This window comes from Nelumbo nucifera, chromosome 3, assembly GCF_055504915.1.
Source record: "Nelumbo nucifera cultivar China Antique chromosome 3, China Antique-T2T, whole genome shotgun sequence".
NCBI lineage: Eukaryota > Viridiplantae > Streptophyta > Magnoliopsida > Proteales > Nelumbonaceae > Nelumbo > Nelumbo nucifera.
Window position 1 is genome coordinate 57,018,711 of NC_142651.1, and position 6,282 is coordinate 57,024,992.

At 37.7% G+C, this 6,282-nt stretch overlaps 1 pseudogene; it reads right to left on the reverse strand.

The window, feature by feature from the left end:
- Window positions 1-4,575: 4,575 nt before the first annotated feature.
- On the reverse strand, window positions 4,576-6,026 carry LOC148801238 (uncharacterized; annotated as a pseudogene).
- Between the last annotated feature and the right edge of the window lie 256 nt (window positions 6,027-6,282).

A 6,282-nucleotide genomic window follows, 5' to 3' on the forward strand; every position in this document is an offset into this window, starting at 1 on the left:
TGATATCTTTGATTTTCCTATCAGTTGATCTCTCTGTTTATCTTTTTTCTTCTTTTTTTTTTCCTATTTTTTCTCTTTTGGATGAAGAAGTACAAGCAAAGAGACGAGCTCAGGGACACCATGGCCACAACAAAGTATCGGTTCAAGCCCACTATCAAAGGTAACCAAGAGTTGTAAAGGTAGATCTGGCCTTGAAAGAACACGTCGTCGGCTGCGCACATTTCTGAATCTATCAAAAGAAAGGCACCACATGAACCAAACTCGAAGTCCTCTTCGGCCTCAAGAGCTTTAATTTCCCCATTTGAATTCTTCTCTCTCTTGATCCAAATCCCAAAACTGCCATGGATCATGGATGGTCAGAAGAGCTAGGCCAAGGTAATGATGACCCAGTTCCACTACTCCGTTGAGCAGGTAAGAGGGATGATCTACTATATGCTTCGTTTCTAAACAATGATGGAGTGCAAACTAATGCAACAGACTTCACGAGACAGATCTCCATCGTAGCCTACTCCTTGATGAGGAAGATGACGATCTATAGTTGTTTCCGAGCCTTTGATGCAGTGTAAAACAGGGGATCGACCCTTTTGAAACGAAAGGATTAATCCAGGTGGATACTAGGGAAAACTATCTTGGATTGTGTTTCATGCATGGGAGAGGTGACATTGTTATGAAAACTAGAGTCACCACCGTAAATTGTAGTAGGTGGTGCGTCAATGGGAGAGAAAACTGAAACAAGGGCATCATGGAAGAGTGGTGAGGGAAAATCAGAGAGAGGAGAGAGAAATGAATGATAAGAATGTGGCGAGGAGGGGAGAAACGATGGCAGGGAGTGGGAGATATGAGGGAGAATGTGAGAAACAGATGAAAACATTGCAATTGCTTGAGTTGTAGTGGCGACTGTGTATCTGTATGAGGTTAAACAAAGAAGATAAAAAAAAAAGGGAGAGAAGGTGGCCGGATGCTGGTTGAAAAGGAATGAGTGAGAGAGGATGGCGGAGAGGAGAGAGAGGTGGTGGCAATTCAGTGGTCGAATCGCTTTTGTTACAACGACAGTTTGACAAGGGAAAAGAAGGAAGATGAAAAACTAAAATAAAAAAAAAAATGAGAGAGAGAAAAGAAAAAAACCGGAGCAAGCTACCATTGTTTAAAATTTGTCTCGTTTGCCTCCTGTTCCACTACATCGGAGATGGAAGTTTCCGGAAGGCCCGAAACTGAAGACGGTAGTTGGACAACTCCTCGGAGTCGGCAACTGAGGTACCAAAACGATACGGATGGCGGAATTGAGTTGGATGACCTCAAGCATCGGAACGAAACATGAATTGTAACAATACCACCGACATTCCTCGGTGGTCTGCATGGACCACAAATCGAATAACGATGCCAATTTTCTCTAATTTTAGAGAAATGGTATTATTGCCATTTTTTTAAAAAATATATGAATGGATTGTGACAGAATCTTAACGGAAGAGGAGTAATTAGTCAATTGTCAAAAAACTTGAGAATATTTTATGATAATATATAAACAATAAAGATAGAATTAGTAAATTAACTAAACCATAAGAATAGTTTAAGAAATTTACCAAAATACATAAAAAAGCAATTGAATCGAGGAGAGGGACGACGATTAGGAGGCCCCAACTCACTAGTTTTCTGAAATCCCTGATACATCATACAAACTGCTTCAGGACCAAACAAACAAGCTATTTCTTCCCTTAACTCCAGCAAAATTGTGGTGAAAAGGGTGAGTTGGATGAAAGCCCAGATGAGCTCAATCTTTGTGTTTAGAAAGACCCATTCAGAGACAACTTGGAAAAGACAAATTGCACGAAAAGTGGCGTTCATTTATAAGCTTCAATCTGTGTAGGTGACAAAAAATTTGCATCTACTCAACGTGGTTTTTAACTCTAATTTCAGCCAAAGGTCAATTTTTATCTCGAATGAAAATGGTGTTATCATATCTAACTCTTTCTTTCTTTCTTTCTACAACTAATCATACTTAACACTAAAGAATCCCGTCCAATGTAGTTTAGCTTCAGTGGTAAACAAATGAGGGCCGATTGGTTCTCTCATATAAGATGCCCTTACATTCTCGTCTAATTCCCCCTTTAACTATGTTTTTGTTTTTGAAATTGCCGAATAAAACAGAAAATACATATTCATGAACTGCGTTTTTGCATGTATTTTGTTTTGAGAAGCAAAAGTCATTTTGATTTTATTTAAAAAAAAAAAAACAAAAAGCAATTCATGTTCTTTAAACCATCAAAATGATCATTTTAAAAGTAAATTTGAGTATGATTACGATACCAAAAAACATAATATTTGAAAAACTTGCAACCAATCAACTGGTATCATAAAAGTAGTAACCGATTGAATAGTATTTATCAAAATTCATGAAGGGTTTTTTATTGGTCAAAGCTCTTCTAGAATTGTCTTTCCGGCAGCATAGAGTTTCCTAACAAATTTTGAAGTATGGATACTGTTTTATTTATGAAAGATGATGAGTGAGCAATTAGATGAAAACATGCTCTTTAAATCAGAAATCCAAGAACTTGTGTTGGGTTCAGCTTTGGAAACAAAAAGCACATACACAGTCAATAACATGGTTTCATGCTTTTTGGTTCATTTTGGAAATAGTACAAATACAAATATGTATAGTAAAAATATATACAAAATACAAAGGATTTCAGTCTACACATTTGTATTTGTACCAAGGTTCAAATGTCGTATCAGGGGCTTCTTGATACACCCCTACAGAGGGTGTTTTAGGGTCTGAGCTGGTTCAGGGGTTAGGAGAGCCTTGTCTAAACCAGTTGCAGAAGAAAAACTAAAAAAAAAAAAAGGTGAGCCAGGATACAGGTTAATACGCCCTTACCAGCATATTGACCTGAATCGATATTTTAAACTTTGATTTGTACTTCCAAACTGAGCCTTACTATAATTGTAATGCAAATAAATTTGCACTGATGCAAAATTATTGCAGTGCAAATGATTTGAGTGTAAATTCTGACCTATTTTTGTTTTAGCTTATTTTGTTTGATTGCAATGCAAATGAAGTAAAACAAGGCATGGGGCAAAATAAAGTAAAACCCAAAAACAAATTAAATGATAATTTACATTTTTTCATTTACACTCTGATACATTTGTACTAGTACAAATAAAATTGCATTGCAATCAAACGAAGCCTCAGGTTCAATTTAGAAAGAATACAAATACAAATATGTAAAGGGCAAATACATACAAAATAATGCAAGTACAAATTTGTATTTGTATTTGTACTCAGTTTGGTAAGAATATGAATGCAAATATGTACAAGGCAAATAGATACAAAGTATAAGGTTTTGAACTCTACATATTTGCATTTGTATTCCTACCAAACTGAGCCTTAGACTCCATTTGGAAAAAGTACAAAGACAAATATGTACATTACAAAACCTTGTATTTTTTATTATTTTATATGTATTTGTACTGTACATATTTGTATTTGTACTCCTTCCAAACTGTGCCTCGAGAACTAATTTGTTTCCAAACAATATTGTTTTAATTTGTTTTTGGTACTCTCAACAAGAAAAGCAATTCACAAGGAAGTATGGAACACCACCTTAACATCTCTTAAAAAAATTATCCAGCTAATTGATAAAAGGGCAAATTTGTTAAAGTACCCCTATAGAAATTGACTAGCTCTATTCTTCCTGTTTACATATTGTATTAAACTATCCCCAAATTTATTAACAAGTACCGTCGCCAATTAAGCACTAAGGGGAAAAAAACAAAAAAATCAAATTTGCCCTTCACTGTTTATCAAATTTTTAAAATAAAATCTAACCGATGAAAAAATTTCTAGAAGATGAAGAAGCAGATCACAGCTCCAACGATGATGTTTTGGAGACCGTAAAACCTCAGAACCCCATCTCCGTCTCCGTCTTCTGGTCTGAACTTGTTATGAAGAAAATATCAAGTCGGTTTACCCGCTTTGAATCCCATCTAAGCCCGAAACATCTTGTGGATATCTTCCATGACTTTCTTCTTCCCCTTCATGAAGAAAACCCAACTTCCGCCCCATAGTCAATTGGTTGTGTTGAAGTTGAACATCAACAACCTGATCCCTGAATTTGAGCTTGTCCGGATGGATTTCCCGAAAGACTTGTGGGATCTCGATCTTGGGTGGCCTTTTTTCTCTTCAAAGAACAACAAGAAGAAACAATTGAAGAAATACCAGTAATATATGAAGAAGACGAAGAATCAAAGTGCTTGGCCCTTTTTTATGGCTGCTATGTTGTGGGTGTGATCATTTGAAAATTTTCAAAATAAAAACAAAATATCAATGCTATGTCGTGGTGGGTGGGTGTCCAAAAGATAGCACATCGTTGGATTGTCTTAGCGGTTCAACCAGTTAAACAACTATAAAGAAAACCAGACCAGGACCCCAGAACCCCGGTTCATAGGGTAACTGGTTGACCATCCGGGTTTGAAACAATTGGTTGAAAGAGGTGTGGTGTGTGAGCTCACCCTAAGAATGGAGGAAAGACTACCAGGCTGGCCAATGACAAGAATGTCAATGTTGAGCGCCCTGCTTTATCAAAGAATGGTAGCGGCCTTGTTTCTGCCTTCCATTTACACCCTCTCTAAGTGCACTCGTACTTTGGGCTGAGCAGCCTTGCATGCATTCTTCATCTCTTGAAGAAACTCAAGGTCTTTCCCACCTTCTGCATTGGATGTGCTGGTGCCAGACTGCCAGCCTGTGACGGGGTCTTCTATAGAAAGGTTGTAAGTGTATTGAGGGTGGTTGTTCCCAAGGTTTTTAAAACCGAACCAGACAGGGATTCGTTCTGGGATTGATTCTCGGGTTGAACAGTCTAACCATTCGGTCCGAATAGTCGGCTTACTTTGATAAAAGATAAAAAAAAATTAAATAACAAAAAATGATCAAAAACCATTGTTCCCAATTTTTCCAGTCCGACCATGAAAATACTGATTGTTCCACATGGATGAGGATTGGCTAATTATGTTTTAGCATGGCATGAGAAAGAACCCATTGGAATGCACCGACCGACTCATGACTTCTATTAGCAACTAGCATCAACTTCTTCGATGATGCTTTATTTTTTGGATATTTTGCTCTGACAACCCTCGTACTTTGCGAAAAATCCACTTTTGACCCTAAAGAAATTAAGATGGTCATTTTAAACCTCAAACTAAGTTAAAAAGGCAAAAAAAACGCACAACGTTAGAAACATCATTAATGGTTTTCTTAAATAATCATTAAAATAAAGGATAAATTTTTTAAATTACCCTTATGATTCAGTTAATTGACTAAGTGTATCCTTACTGTTTAAAAATTGACTACTTTCTAACAATTGACTAATACTTCCCTTACCGTTAATGTTCCGTTATAAACCATTCAAATGTATATCACGTAATTCTTATAATTTTCAAAAATACCCAATTTACCCTTATTATAACTTCCAATACCAACACCGGCTCTGATGGAATATCTCATTGTCCCCTCTGGCACCGGTTCTGATGCACCGACACTAGCATCTCTGGCGTTGGCATCTATTACTCGCGGTTGGAAATGGACGGCCAGCGTGTTCGGAGGTTTGAAACGAGCATCCACATAACGGTTGGTTTGCTGGTTCGGAACAGCTTCTCTGACACCGGCACGGGCATCGTCTGGGTTTAAAAAGAATTTTCAAAATAAAACCCAACTCCGAACCCTCTTGCTTCGTGAGATTAGTCGGAAAGTTTTTAGTGGAGAATTCAGAGCGCTCTCTCTCTTCCTGGAAAAACAAAGACGGAATTCAGTTCCTAGGAACCATCGCCACAGGATAAACCTTTGCAGTTGTGGCGGTTCCGGAGAAAAGAACAAGAGAGGCGCCATTGTTTCTTCACCCGACCTCTACATCTGGTGATTGGATTTATGGAGTTTGTCCATTTCGCCCCTTGTCCTCTTCTCCAATTTTTCATATGAAGACTCTTTTCTTTTTAGTTTCCTCCATTTCGCCCCTTGTTTCTGGTCAGCCACCCTTGCCCTCTTCAACTTCTCAAAATTTCTAAGTTGGACATACATTTTCCGAATTTGATAAAGCTTGTGAGATTGTTGGGCCATCACACTTGTTGTTGAGGAGCTCTCGCCTAGAACTATTTCATACCCATATCGGAGAGAGTCCATTCCTGAGGCTAAAAGTTGTCGAATTGGCTTCCTTGTAGTCTTCGGAGCCCACCTAGACAAGTTGTGGTTTTCCTCTATTTTTCAGTTAGGATTTTCAACCTGATTTGTTGTCC